The 14,417-nt window shown below is 58.2% G+C and overlaps 1 protein-coding gene across 1 annotated transcript in view; it reads left to right on the top strand.

Annotated features, from left to right (window-relative positions):
- The window catches only part of SUMF1 (sulfatase modifying factor 1), a 31,424-nt gene extending 26,430 nt beyond the window's left edge, over positions 1 to 4,994 (top strand). Inside the window, exon 10 of the transcript XR_006741177.1 lies at positions 4,981 to 4,994. The gene's annotated coding sequence lies outside the window, so the exon portion shown is untranslated. The remainder of the gene's footprint in view (positions 1 to 4,980) is intronic.
- Positions 4,995 to 14,417: the final 9,423 nt, after the last annotated feature.

The raw sequence follows: 14,417 nt of genomic DNA, 5'->3' as shown, positions 1-14,417 counted from the left end.
CGAGGGCATGCAGGAGCCAGCCAATCAGTGGTTCTCTCTCATCATTCATGTTTCTACAATAGCTTTCTCTCCCTCTCCCCTTCTCTCTGAAATTAATTTTAAAAAATATATTTTATTGATCTTTTTATAGAGAGGAAGAGAGAGGGATAGAGAATTAGAAACATTGATCAACACCCCCGCAACCAAGGTACATGCCCTTGACCGGAATTGAACCCGGGACCTTTTAGTCCGCAGGCTGACGCTCTATCCACTGAGCCAAGCCGGTTTCGGCCTGACCCATTATTTTATTATTTTTATTCCACGAACGTATGTGTTTGCTAGTAATGGCTGCGTAAGGAAACGCTTGGCTTTTGGTGAATACACTTACACCTGCGCAATGGGAGTTTATCCAAAACGATGGAAAGCGAATCACATTCCAGGCCTGCTTGTGCAGCCGCTGAGTTGTTTCCATGTTTGGTTTGGTTTTGCTTGGTGAGCAAACGGAGCCGAGGTGGACCCTTAGACACAGGTTGTGGGGAGCAGCCTTCTGTCCGGAGGAACCGGGAGGGGCAGGGGTTTGAGGATGACATTGACCTTGAAGGACAGGGCACTTCTTGCTCCCTCTTTTGGAAAGTGTCTGGAATAAACAGGAACCCGTCTTCAGCTTTGTGCCTGGAAACTTATTTTCGTCTTTCCTCCTCAGTGGAGGCAAAGAACCCATTTCCTGCTGAGGGCGGATCAGACAAGAGCGAGGGATCAATGAGCGTGGTGGTAAAAGCGACTTCATTTCCGTCCCCGGTAGAAATATCAAGGGCTCCCTCCCTCAGCGTGACGCCGAGTTATCCATTATTCACCAGGAGCCTCTTCTGGAACAAAGCGAGGCGCCTGTGATTAATTTTGCATCATGAAGCAGAGGGAGAGGCAGGGAGGGAGGGAAGGCTCTGTAGAGCGAGTGGGAGCGGCAGGACAGGCGGACGGGGCAGGGTCTGTGTTTGCATCCGTGTCCATATAACCTCTCTCCTCTCGGACGAGCACAGGGCGTCCCCCACAATGTGCACACTTTACAGCTGAGAGCACAGATAGTGTTTTTCTTTTCAGCTTTAACCAATTGGAAATAGCAATGATAAAATTAACTAGAGGCCCGGTGCATGAAATTTGTGCATGGGGGATGGGGGGGAGAATGCCCCTCAGCCCAACCTGCACCCTCTCCAATCTGGGACCCCTCAAGGGATGTCCGACTGCCCATTTAGGCCTGATCCCACAGGGCAGTCGAACATCCCTCTCACAGTTCAGGGCTGCTGGCTCCCAACTGCTTGCCTGCCTGCCAGCCTGATCACCCCCTAACCACTCCCATGCCAGCCTGATTGATGCCTAACTGCTCCCCTGCCAGCCTGTTTGCCCCCTAACTGTCCTCCCCTGCAGGCTTGATCACCCCCAACTGCCCTCCCTTGCAGGCCTGGTCCCTCCCAACTGCCCTCCCCTGCTGGCCATCTTGTGGTGGCCATCGTGTGTCCACATGGGGGCATGATCTTTGACCACATGGTGGCAGCCATCTTGTATGTTGGAGTGATGGTCAATCTGCATATTACTCTTTTATTAGATAGGATAATTTTTAAAAGTATACATATTTCTGGGATACCTGCATATCCAGAGGAGGGAAGGGAGAGAGAGAGAAGAGCGAGATTGAGATGGAGCATGGAGTAAGCAGACTGGTGAGCACGCACTGTGGGCCGCACGCTGGATAAAGCCGTCCTGGGGGTTTTGTTGATCCCTACGACATCCTGCGGGGTGGGACCCAGGGCCACGTGTCCTCACCGTGTGTTCCATGTGGAGAAAATGAGATTCGGAGAAGTTAAAGCTGATATTTTTTTTTTTTAAAAAGTGTCTTGATTGGTAGTGTTTCCTGATACCATCGTATAAATGTCCCCATCATGGCTGATCTCAGTCTGCAAACAGTGTAACAACGGGCTTGCAAACTTCCCGAGTATTAAGCTGTTCCCCAGAGGGGGCTGGGCCCCCCCCACTGTGTTCGCCCCTGGAGGTGAGAACCCAGCGCATGGGGAGGCCTGACTGTGACACCAGCAGAGCACAGGCGCCCGGAGGCACTGCCTGCAGAACTGACCCCGCTCCGGCCGGCTCCTTGTCGTTTGAATTCGCGGGCAGAGAGGACGGTGATGGGACACTAAACTGTGTTTTGAGAAATGGGTGAGACGCGACGATGTGGAGTTGGGGCCAAAGAGCCGAGGGGCTGGACGAAGCCTGAGCAGCCACGGTTCCCTTCTCCACCTTCTCATCCTTAATCCGCTTTCAGCTCCGAAGCAGCAATACCCTGGCCGTCCACCAGGGGGTGGGGTAACACCATCTTTTTCTCGGAGGAACTACAAATACCAAAACCCCCATTTTTACACCAACGGGCGGGCCCGTTTCTGTTTTGAAGTGAGGAAAGAGTTGAAAAGTCCTGGCCGGAATTGTGATGAGGGGTTTCAGAGACATTCTTTTTATTTCTTTCCTCTTTGCCATGGTCTGTTTAGATTCACATTTGTGTATAATCCAAGAGAAATTCTTGTGTGAGTAAGGAGTGCTAAGACGCCCGAGAAAACAAATTTACAGAGACAGACAGAGCGGCGTTCAGAGAGAGTGAACGTTGGGTCTGGGAGGTAAGAATTGGGGACGTCTCGGTCTCTCTCTGTGATTCACACCCTGAAACCAGCAGAATTTAACCTCCCCACCAGCCTGGCGTTAGGCCTCCTGGGATTTGCCTATTGGCCTTTAAGGTGGGTCTCCTTGGATCCAGACCTGCCAGCAGCTGCGCAAATGCAGTGCGACCAGGGGCAGGAGGAGTTGAAGATGCGCATTTACTGGATGCCGGAGTCGGTCGCGGTGAGAATGGCCGTGTTTCCCATCTCCCATGTCGTCACTCACTCCTGGGCGCTGAGCAGGGCTGCGTGTGGGCAGAGGCAGGTGCTGTGTCAACGGGTCATTTCGTCCGGGCCCTCCGGCTGGCAGCCCAGGCGTCGCACCCGTGGGTGACAGCACCAACCACAGTGGGTTTCAGCGGAGAGGTGGCAGGTCTGGGCGGCGGCGGCCGAGGAGGCCCTGGGATGGGGGAGGGGGCGGTGGGCGTGGGGAGCGGTCCTCCGGAGAGCGTCCAGCGGGAAGGGGTGCAGTGGACGCCGTAGACGGGTGCTTGCTTGGAGGCCAGAGCGGAAGCTTGACTCTGAAGTTCCGTCCAGTCTTAGGTCAAAGGGCAAACAAAGGTCTAAACGCTAGAGCCGTCGCTGTCTGCGGGAGGCCAGCTGAACGCGGTGGCCCGGCCGGTCCTTGCTCTCAGGAGCGTTTCCTCACCGGGAAACCAGTGAGGGTGTGTGTGTGTGTGTGTGTGTGTGTGTGTGTGTGTGGTGGAGGGAGCAGCTCCAGTCCGAGTCTCACAGGCTTCCTTTTGATCCTCCTCCTCCTCCTCCTTCTTTCCTTCCTCCTCTTCCTCCCCCTCCTTCTCCTCTTTCTCCTCCACCTTTTCTTCCTCTTCTCCCTCTTCCTCCTCCCTCTGCCCCTCCTTCCCCCACCGTTGGTTTCATCCAGTTCAGCTCTGGTTGGACCCCGTGAGGTTAAAATCGCCCTCACTCCCAATGTGATGTCTCCGCAGCCCGGTTGCTATGATGCGCACTGACCACCAGGGGGCGGACGCCCAGTGCAGGAGCTGGTCGCCTGATGGTCAGTGCGCTCCCACAGGGGCACGCTGCTCAGCCAGAAGCCCCGAGCCGCTCCCAGCTGGTGAGTGCAGTGGTGGAGGCAGGAGCCCTCTCACCTCCACGAGGGTGTCCACCTGCCATCAGTTCACACCCCCCGAGGGCTCCTGGGCTGGAAGAGGGCGCAGGCCAGGCTGAGGCTCCCCCCGCCCCTTCCCCATCTGAGAGCACGAACGTCATGCCCCGGGCCTCCAGCACACTGTAAACGGTAACCCTTCCCCAGCGTCCTCAGCTAAGTGGTGCTTTTATAGCTGGGAACGGTTCACGGCAGTCATTTCTTTCCGCAGCTTCCTTTGGCCGCAGAGCTCCCGGCGGAGGGCTGGAGGGAAAGTGACTCGTGGCTTGGCATTCTGAGACTCACAATTCCCTCCCTGGATTTCCAGAGTTGTTTGTGCCCGAAAAGGCAAGGCGCCGAGGCTCGTTGATGGAAAAGCAAAACCAAAATAAAAGGGAAATCCGTGGTTCAAAAAGCCACGGAGTCCAGTCATTTTCGTGTCCGCCCATTCAAGGAAATAGCGTTGATCCAGGCGTCTTGTTGAACGGGCAGACACACGGAAGCGATTCCCGTCCGAGGTGTCACGTTACGGGGAGTGAGCAGGGAGGCGCCTGGGTGCCGCTGTAGGTCAGGCTGGCACCTGGGCCTCAGTGCAGATCCATGGCCGTGGAAGGATGGCGCAGTGGAAGGGAACTTGGCCAGAGAGGGGCAAGGCATCCTCAAAGGGGGGGGGTCCTTTCCGAAGGGGACCGGGGATGGCAAGCCACCGAGAGTCAGTTACGGACAATGAGAATCTGCCCCCAGCGCTCACAAGGACCTTTTTCCGCTTTCACAAGACATCTCCTCGGACACATACAGAGTCCCAGCAGCTGGGTTTTAAGACTGAAAAAAAAACCCTACGGGAAAGCACGTAGAGAGTGTAATTGGTGAGGAACACGCTGAATGTGAGAGGACCCTGGTCGGAAGGTCCCTCGCTCTGGTTTCCGCAGGGCGGTGCGCGGTGCGCGGTGGAGAGGGCGCTTTGAAAGGCAGAAACACACGAGGAGCGCTGGTCTTTCAGGAAGCAGAGGCTGACGGATTCTCGCCCAGTGCTCTCCTGGAGGGTGCCTTGGCGGCTCTGACTTCTGCCTCCCGCCCTCACCGTCCGCCCCGGAGAGAGCAGCTTGTCTCTGCGCTGACGGGGCCAGCGGGCCAGAGAGCAAACTGGGAAGAAAGGGGCTGATGGAAACTGCCTGAGGTTGCAATTTGTGAAAAAACTAGAGACCTGGGCCACGAAATTCGTGCACAGGGGTGTGTGTGTCCCTCAACCCAGCCTGCACTCTCTCACAATCTGGGACCCCTCAGACATCTCGCTCACCTGCCTGCCTGCCTGATCTCCCCTAACCACTTGCCTGCCTGCCTGCCTGATTGCACCTAACTGCTCACCTGCCTGCCATATTGCCCCTAACCACCTCTGCCTGCCTGTCTCATCATCCTTAACCACTCACCTGCCTGCCTGATCATCCCTAACCACTCTGCCTGCCTGATCATCCCTAACCACTCTGCCTGCCTGATCATCCCTAACCACTCTGTCTGCCTGCAGGATTGCCCCTAACCACTTACCTGCCTACCTGACCACCCGTAATTGCTCACCTGCTTGCCTGATGGCCCTTACAGCCTCTGCCTCGGTTCCTGCTGCCTCTGCCCCCTGCTGCTGCTGCTGCTTCGAAGAATGTCCAGAATGACATCAGAAGGTCGTTTGGCTGTCTGGTTTAATTAGCATTATTGCCCTTTTATTGTTATAGACTAGGGCCTGGTGCACAAGAGTCAGTGCTCCTAGGCACGTTAGGCACATCCCCAGGCCGGCAGGCTCTCTGATTCCTGGGGGGCTGATGACAAGCAGGGGAGGTCATGCACTGAGACCTCAAGCGCACGCCTCCTGGTGCCTGGGGCCTGGTTCCCGGCAAGCAGCGGGGCCTATGGGTTGGGACAGCAGGGAGTTGCATGAGAACAGAGAAGGGGCACTTTCTGGCGCCATTAAAAATTACGTGCGGCCCCAGCCAGTGTGGCTCAGTTGGCTGCACGTTGCCCCGTGTGGCTGGTTTGGCTCCAGACAGGCACACGCCCAGGGGGCTCCGTCCCCAGTCGAGGGCGTGCAGGAGGCAGCCGATCCGTGATTCTCTGTCATCATCGATGTTTCTCTCCCTCTCTCCTCCTCCCTTCCCCTCGGAAAGCAACACAAATATGTCAACAAAATAATTGTAGTAAAATGAGCGGTGTGCCGGTGAATGAGTAACAGCGGGCTCTCCGAAAATAAGGTGTGCCCATGGGAACGCACACAGGCACTGCGCGTTTTACCCACAGGAGATGGTGGCACGTGGCTCACAGCTCACACACTGCGCTGGCCTCTGTGCTCACTCCGCGCGGCCGTCCATCCCCACTGAGTGCGGCCCCGGCTTTCCGCCCGCCGTGTCCGCAGCCCGCGGTGGCGGCGGCTGACCCTGCAGGGCTGAGCTGAATGGCGCCGATGCTGCCATTCTCTGTGCCGAGTGGCAGGCCAGTCGGCGAGCGGCGAGGACGGAGACACGTGCGACGTCAGCAGCTTCTCTGCCGCGCGGGGCCGCGGTCTCCAAACACCGGCAGGACGGCCCCGCCGCCCTCCGCGCTGCTCACCAGGGGACGATGTGCACGCAGGACAAACGTGGACGTCCCCCCGCATCAGGGGCAGCTTCCTGCTCAGCCAAACGGTAAGCGAGGCCCTGAGCGTGGTGCTCACCCCCGTCTGCAGCCCGCACCCCTCGGCCCGGCCGGTGTGGGAGCCCGTGGGTCACTGCGGAGACCGCCACCGCCGCCCGCGATGTGCCTGTGGGATCTGGGGGCACTTCCTCCTCCTGCTGTAGTTCCTGACCATCCATACCCGCAAGATTCCCACCCTGCCGAAGGTGGTGTGGCTCAGTGGATAGAGCGTCGGTCTGCGGACTGAAGGGTCCCGGGTTTGATTCCGGTCGGGGGCATGTATCTTGGTTTGAACACATCCTTGGTGGGGGGTGTGCAAGAGGCAGCTGGTCGATGTTTCTCTCTCATAGATGCTTCTAACTTTCTATCCCTCTCCCTTCTTCTCTGTAAAATATAAATAAATATATTAAAAAAAAAAAAAAGATTCCACTTGGGGAGGCGCCCCTGAGCCTTGTGTCCTGAGCTTTTTTTGTTGATCGTCACCTGAGGGTTTTTCCCCTTGACTTTTAGAGAGAGTGGGAGGGAGGTAGGGAGAGAGGGAGAGAGAGAAGGAGAGAGGGAGGTGGAGGAAAGGGGGAAGAGAGAGAGAGACATTGATGTGAGAGAGAGACAAGATACATAGTGCCTCCTGCAACTGGGGCTGGAAAAGAACCTGCAACCAGGTTGCACGCCCTTGACTGGGAATCAAACCCGTGACCCTTCAGTGTGAGGGCCAACTCTCTGCCCACTGAGCAGCACTGGCCCAATTTTTTTCTTTTCTTTGCCTCACTGCCTTGGCTAGGCCCTCTGGCGCAGTGTGGCCCGGAAGTGGTGAGGGCAGGCTTCCTCGTCTTGGTCTCCAGCTTAGGGGGAGGGCTTGACCGTCTCCCCTCACCTAGTGGGCTGGGAGCTGTGGGTTTGTAGTTGTCCTTCATCAGGCCAAGGAAGGCCCCTTGCATTCTTCCCTTGGTGGACTTTTTGCACTTTGCATTAAAAAAAATATTTTTATTGATTTCAGAGAGGGAGGGAGAGATGGAAACATCGACGATGAGAGAGAATTACAGGTCGGCTGCTTCCTGCACACCCCACACTGTGGGTTGGCCTGCCACCTGGGCCTGGGCCCTGACCGGGAATCCAATGGGGACCTCCTGGGTCCTTGGTCGCCCTGAGCCACGCCGGCCGGGCTGTGCGTTCCATTTCCATCATGGACTTAAACATAAGTCCGTCATGGCTGTGTTTAACCATAAGATCTCAAACTTCCTAGCGGTGGGCACGGGGGCCGGTCCGAGCGAGCCGCAGCACACGGCTGTTCGTCCGTCCTCCCTCTTACGCTCCCGTCTCCGCCGTGGCCCGCACAGGCCTGGCATGCCGGCTGAATGAGCCCTAATTGGGTTATGAAACTAACAAACGCCTTCCGGGAAGAACCGAAGAAAAGCGCTCATTTCCATAATGAAAATCAGCTACAGAGCATTTTCTTTTTTTAAAAAAAAACACGTAATGTATTGTATTAAATAAGTAGCTTGATTTGAGACTAGAGTTTTCCAAGTGCCTAGCGTATTAATTCGTGTGATTTAGGGAGATGATTGCCGTGTACAGCGAATGTTTCCTGGATCATTGTTCCAGGTCTGGCTGCCCTAACGGGTTTACTGTGGGAAAGGCGCTCCCCGCGAACAGCCGGCCGCTTTGTCGGGAGGTTCCGGGGGTTGGGAGAGCGCTGACCACACGGCAATGCCAGGGGCAGCGGCGGAGGCAGCGGAGCTGCATCTGTGGAGAAGGCCGCAGTCAAAGTGCTGCCCGGCCTGTGTGGCTCAGGAGGTCACGGTTTGATTCCCGGGCGGTGCAAGGCCCGGGTTGCGGGCTCCATCCCCAGTAGGGGGCGGGCAGGAGGCAGCTGGTCTATGATTCTCTCTCATCACTGATGTTTGTCTCTCTTTCTCCCTCTCCCTTCCTTTTTTTTTTTTTTTTTTTTAAAAAAACCCAATGCATTTTTATTGATTTCAGAGAGGAAGCCCACGATCCGGGCATGTGCCCTGACTGGGAATCAAACCGTGACCTCCTGGTTCAGGGGTCGACGGTCAGGCACTGAGCCACACCGGCCGGGCGTGTGATGAGCTTTATCAGCCACGGCCGCCTTTGCCCCCTGACCCCGACGCCCTTCCCTCTGCCAGGCCCAGCCTCCTGAGCAGCGGGGGCCCGTGCCCTCCCTTGCTGGGCTCATCCTCCGTCGCTGCACACCCAGCTCCTTAGCCAGGAGGGCTGTGGGGAATCTGCGCGGGAGGCTGCACGCCGAGAGCCACTGAAGTCTGCAGGGTCCTCAGGACCAGACGCACAAGGTCCCGGCTACAGCTGTGTTTGAAGAGGAGCGCGGGAGGGGCGTCTGATGGCGCACCGCGCGGGAAAAGGGGGAGGTGACCCTGGAGAGCGGGGAGGGGGGAGGGGGGAGAGGATGGCGGGGAGCGTTCTCTCATCGCGGAGCCGTGGCCCGCTCCTGGGGAGAAAGCCGAGACCCGCAGGGAGCGAGCGGTCCCCATCGCCGGGTTTAAGACGCCCGGGAGGCGCCGTTATTCACGTCTGTGAGTGCGCAGACGGCCGGCCGTGGTCGGAGCACCGAGGCGTCTGGGGGCACAGACACCTGACGGGGAGGAGACGCGGCTCTCGCTCCGCTCGCTTTTAATTAAAAGGAGATCGATCCTCTCGGCACCGACTGCGGGCGAGACCGCGGGCGATGCCATCCGAGGACGGTGGGTCGCGCTTAGAAGAGGCGCAGGGGGGACCGGCCGGGGCTCACTGACAAGCGACCTCGCCGGAAGACAGCGCCCCGTCCTCTCTCCTCTGACACAGGACGCCCGTGGGGGGCGGCCGGCCGCTCCCATCTCGTGGCGTTCTCACAGGGAAGACAGAGAAAGCGTGGGTTCCCGGTGGAAAGCAGGTTCACGGTAAAACACGCTGCCTCCCGCACCTGTGATGGAGACGATGGGACGGGGGGGAGGGGGGGAGCTTCGGCAGGAGGCGCTGGCCGGCTGGGTGCTGGGCGTGCGGTCCGAGTGGCGTGGGTCTGGGGCCTGTAGGATCTCGGGTGCATCAGGTAACGACCAACCCATTATCCTTCCTTTGTTCTAATTCTGCTTTTCATTCATGATGCATTTGTTTATTTACTTTATTAAAAAATATATATTTTTTATTGATTTTTTTTACAGAGAGGAAGAGAGAAGGATAGAGACTTAGAAAGATCGACGAGAGAGAAACATCGACCAGCTGCCTCCTGCACACGCCCCACTGGGGATGTGCCCGCAACCAAGGTACATGCCCTTGACCGGAATCGAACCCGGGACCTTTCAGTCTATCCACTGAGCCAAACCGGTTTCGGCCTGATGCATTTATTTATTCATAACATCGTGAAGTCCCAGGCGTGCGCTGGGCCGGGTGCTGGAGTGATGGGGGACGGACAGAAGGAAGCGCGGGTCCCGCCTCGTCCCGCGTCCAGTCCCAGCGCCTCCCAGTCGGTCTCCGCACACGATCCTCGTGGACTGGGTGGCCGTTTTTAACCACCGGCCTTCTTCCCCCTGCGTTCCGGCTCGCAGCTCCGAGAGGCGGCGTGCGGGGCCCTGGGAGGCTGCCAGCAGCCGGCGTTCTGCTCTTGTAATTGCTTCCTAATGACCGTGGACGCCCTGAGTTTCCGAAGAGATGCTCTTACAGAACAGAGCGGGCTCAAGGTCACCCAGGCGGCCTGTTTCCCTCCTCCCACAGACAGGGTGCCGCTCCCTCTGCCGTCTCGCTCACACAGGATGGGTGTTCGGGGTCTCTCTCCTCCTGTCCACCTGGCTAGCCTCGGGAGCTGGCCAGGGACCTGGGGACTCGGACAGGCACAGTTCAGGGATGATTTTTCCTTCCCCAATCCTTTAGATCCCAAGTGCAAACAATTGCTTAAAGGATGAGCACTGCTTTAGGGAATAAATGAGATAGATATGTGTAAAGTGTCAGTCTCTGTGGGAAATGTAAGGTTCCTTCTCTTAGGCTTTCTGAGCTCAGCGGTGTTAGTTAAGAACACACATGCAAAGTCATGTCCGTCTTGCCTCTGTCCCACCCGATGGCGCTTTCCTCGGCGTGAAGGGGGCAGGGCTCTGGGCTCGATGCCCTGCAGACCTCAGTGAGGTCCACAGCTCATCCAGCCTCTGGGTTCGGAGTTCCCTTTCTCACTCCTCCTCTTTCTCACTCAGCGAAGCACAAGTCGCAAGACGAGCAGCCGGAGAGGCAATGGCTGCTGGTCTCCTTGCAGACGAAATGCAGAGGAAGCGACGAGGATGCCTGGGGAAGGGCCTGGCGGCCTGCATCTCGGCCCCTGGGGCCTCTGGGCTGGCGCGGCGGGCACCCGGGCGCTGGCTGCCATCTGCTCTGGGACCAACGCCGTCTGTCAGCGCTGCAGGGCGAGGGAGCAGCCGGCCGGCCCCGGCCCTGCTTCTCCGTCTGCACGCGGCTGTGGCCTGGGCACGCCTTCCTCTGCTGGCATTGGCCCCGCCAGTTTGGTAAACGAGGTCCCAGGCACGGGCTGAGGGCAAGGTCAACGCCGGAGACCTCTTTCCTCGGCTGCGTGGTCCTGCGGTGCTCCCTCACCTTTCTGAGGCTCAGCTCTCTTCAGTGTGAAATGGGGATAACTCCAACACCTACATCACATGCGTGTGCACGTGAAAACATGTATGCAAACTCCCAGGCTGCTATGCAGGGGGAATGAGGCAGGAGAAGCAGAACATTTTGAAAATGAAAATGCCCCTCCCCCATCACACCTGGCCCAGTGTCCTGGGATCAGGCCCAGTGTCCCGGGATCAGGCCCAGTGTCCCGGGATCAGGCCCAGGGTCCCCGGATCAGGCCCAGAGTCCCCGGATCAGGCCCAGTGTCCTGGGATCAGGCCCAGGGTCCCCGGATCAGGCCCAGTGTCCTGCGATCAGGCCCAGGGTCCCCGGATCAGGCCCAGTGTCCTGGGATCAGGCCCAGGGTCCCCGGATCAGGCCCAGTGTCCTGGGATCAGGCCCAGTGTCCTGGGATCAGGCCCAGGGTCCGGGATTGGGAGGCAGAAGGAGGGAGAGCTTCTCCTCGCTCTGAGAATTACACCAGCGCCTGCTCTCTGGCCTCGGCATGAAGAGGGGGTGACCGAGGCGTGTCCGATGCTGCCGCAGGCCGGGAATGGAGGGCGTACGCGGTGCAGCCCGCAGCTGGCATCTGTGTGACGCGCAGGGGGTGTGTGTGTGGTCTGGGTTCTTTTCCGTGGCGTCTCACATTCCACTCCCCATGCTCTGTCCCCCTGAGCGGGGCTGACGGCCCCGAGTCCGGCGTGAGATTTACGGTCTCCTTGGAGAGTCAATACCTGCCGCTTAATGACAGTCACTGCGCATTTAGTGCCTGATGGGCTGCGTCTCCGCGGCCGGGCGCCCGGCGGGAGGGAGCTGTGCGTGCGGAGCAGCTCGGCGCCTGCTGGCGGCTCCGGTGACCTCCCCGCAGGGCTGCTCGAGGCTCCGCTCCATTTGGAAAACGCATTTGGAAATGTCAGCGTCTGGGAGCCAAAGACCGTGAGAGCCGGTCTCCAGGGAGCTCCTGACCCCAAGTCCTCGTCTTAGAAACCGGGAGAACAGGGCCGGGAGGGGAGGGAGATGACCAAGGACGGAGTCAGGCAGGGTCCCTGCTCTCACAGAGCTAATGACCCAGCGACGGGGCAGACGTGATGCATGAGAACAAATGACTCTGGGGTGAGCAGGGCCCGTGATAAAGGAACATCCGTCTGGGGAATTTTGCAGAAGGGAGCGGGGGGGAAGGGGTGGTGATGGTGTGGTATTTAAGTGGAGACTTGAATGGGCAAAGACACAAGCCATGCAGAGATCGGAGGCAGGTGTGATCCAGATGAAGGAAGGGCCAGGGGTACACGCCACGTGTCTGCAGCTGGAATGATTTACTAAGAGCCACCAAAGCGATACAATGTTACAGGAGAGACCCGAGCCATACAATGTTGCAGGAGAGACCTGAGCGATACAATGTTACAGGAGAGACCTGAGTGATACAATGTTACAGGAGAGACCTGAGTGATACAATGTTGCAGGAGAGACCCGAGCGATACAATGTTACAGGAGAGACCCGAGCCATACAATGTTGCAGGAGAGACCTGAGCGATACAATGTTACAGGAGAGACCTGAGTGATACAATGTTACAGGAGAGACCTGAGTGATACAATGTTGCAGGAGAGACCCGAGCAATACAATGTTACAGGAGAGACCTGAGCCATACAATGTTACAGGAGAGACCCGAGTGATACAATGTTACAGGAGAGACCTGAGTATACAATGTTACAGGAGTGACCCAAACAATACAATGTTACAGGAGAGACCTGAGTGATACAATGTTACAGGAGAGACCCGAGCCATACAATGTTACAGGGGAGACCCGAGCGATACAATGTTACAGGAGAGACCCGAGTGATACAATGTTACAGGAGAGACCTGAGTGATACAATGTTACAGGGGAGACCTGAGTGATACAATGTTGCAGGAGAGACGGAGCTCGACAATAGTGAAGAGAGCCTTTCATTGCTTGGCAGCCAAAAACGATGAGAAGGACTTCCGTTTTTCCCGGTCTAAGAGTCTCACCATGAATCATGCCCAGCTCAGAGAAGGCTTCAGTTTTAAGAACACCGATGGAGTTTTCTTCTTTGTCTCCCTTCGGGATTGCATGAGACACGGCGTTCCCACGTCTCTTTCCAGCCCCGAGGTGAGGTGGGCGGAGCACGCTGCCTGCCCGAGACCTTGTGGGAAGCTGACTTTCATCTCCCTTTGGGTGGGCACGTTGTAGGTCTATGGAGAGCCCCCCTCCCCTCGGGGGCTGGTGCTGGATGAAGGTCAGCCCTCCCTGCAGAGGCGGCTCCTCAGCCGGGCCCGCCCCGCCCCGCCGCCGGCTCCAGCCTGGGCTTGGAGCCGAGGAGCGCGGTCCCAGCTGTGGCCAAGGCCCTGGGTGTCTCCGGGCCCGGCCGCCAGGGCCAGGGAGCTCTGAGGACACCGCGGCAGCTCCCGCCGCTGCCTGGGCGGCTGGCAGGCAGTGGGCTCCCCGGCCAGGCGGCAGGTGCAGGAGCTGCTGGAGGGAGCCGTGCCAGAGCTGCCTGGCACCGCGGTGGAGCCGCAAGGTCGGCCAAACGCCTGGGGCGGCGCCTCTGGGCCCGGCGGGGAGCGAGGAGAAGATGGATCTGAGAGACGTTCACGCCTGACTCACTGCTCAGCCGGGCGCTCTGAGGGGACGGGGCTGGGAGGTGGGAGGGTCAGGAGGGCCCCTCGGCGACGGGGGGCGCGCACTGGCGGCTGCATGGCCACCGGGGTGGGGTCGGCCTGTGCTCCCCGCTCTGGCCTCACCGCACGGCTGCCTCTGCCCGGGGCAGCTGGAGGGACAGGGTCCGGGGAGACCTGACCTGCCGAGGGGCTTAGTCATAAGGTTTTGGAAAACGATCTGAAGCCCCAGCACACGAATCACTGCTTCCCCCGTGACTTTCTAACGGGCCCAGATGGTGCCCGGCCGCGCGGCTCAGCAGCTGGGCACCAGCCCAGGAGCCAAGAGGTCACCAGTTTGATTCCCGGTCAGAACACAAGCTTGATTGACCCCTAGGAGGGGGTGTGCAGGAGGCAGCTGATCGATCGATGTTTCCTGCTCTTTAAAAATATAAAAATAAAAATAGAACGCCCCAGAAACGTCCTCCGTGGTGAGATTAAGCCTGGGACCTTTTATGCCTTGAGAAGGGTTTTTCCGGAAGCAAACGAGGCCAAGGACACAGGATGTTTGACAAGTTTCTGCCTCTTTTTGGCTTTTGAAATGTGTAGCAAATGCGTGTTGTCACCCGTTTAAACAAAGGACAGTCGTATGCTTTCCTCCCCATGGAAGTCCGCCCCCCCCCGCCCCCAAGGATGAGCCCGACCTGCTTCTGGCCGCACAATGGTGGCCGGTGGCACACAGGCCGTGGGGTCGCCGAGCGCAGGC

Source organism: Pipistrellus kuhlii, unplaced genomic scaffold (assembly GCF_014108245.1).
Source record: "Pipistrellus kuhlii isolate mPipKuh1 unplaced genomic scaffold, mPipKuh1.p scaffold_m20_p_11, whole genome shotgun sequence".
NCBI lineage: Eukaryota > Metazoa > Chordata > Mammalia > Chiroptera > Vespertilionidae > Pipistrellus > Pipistrellus kuhlii.
This window is presented reverse-complemented; position numbering and strand designations above follow the sequence as displayed.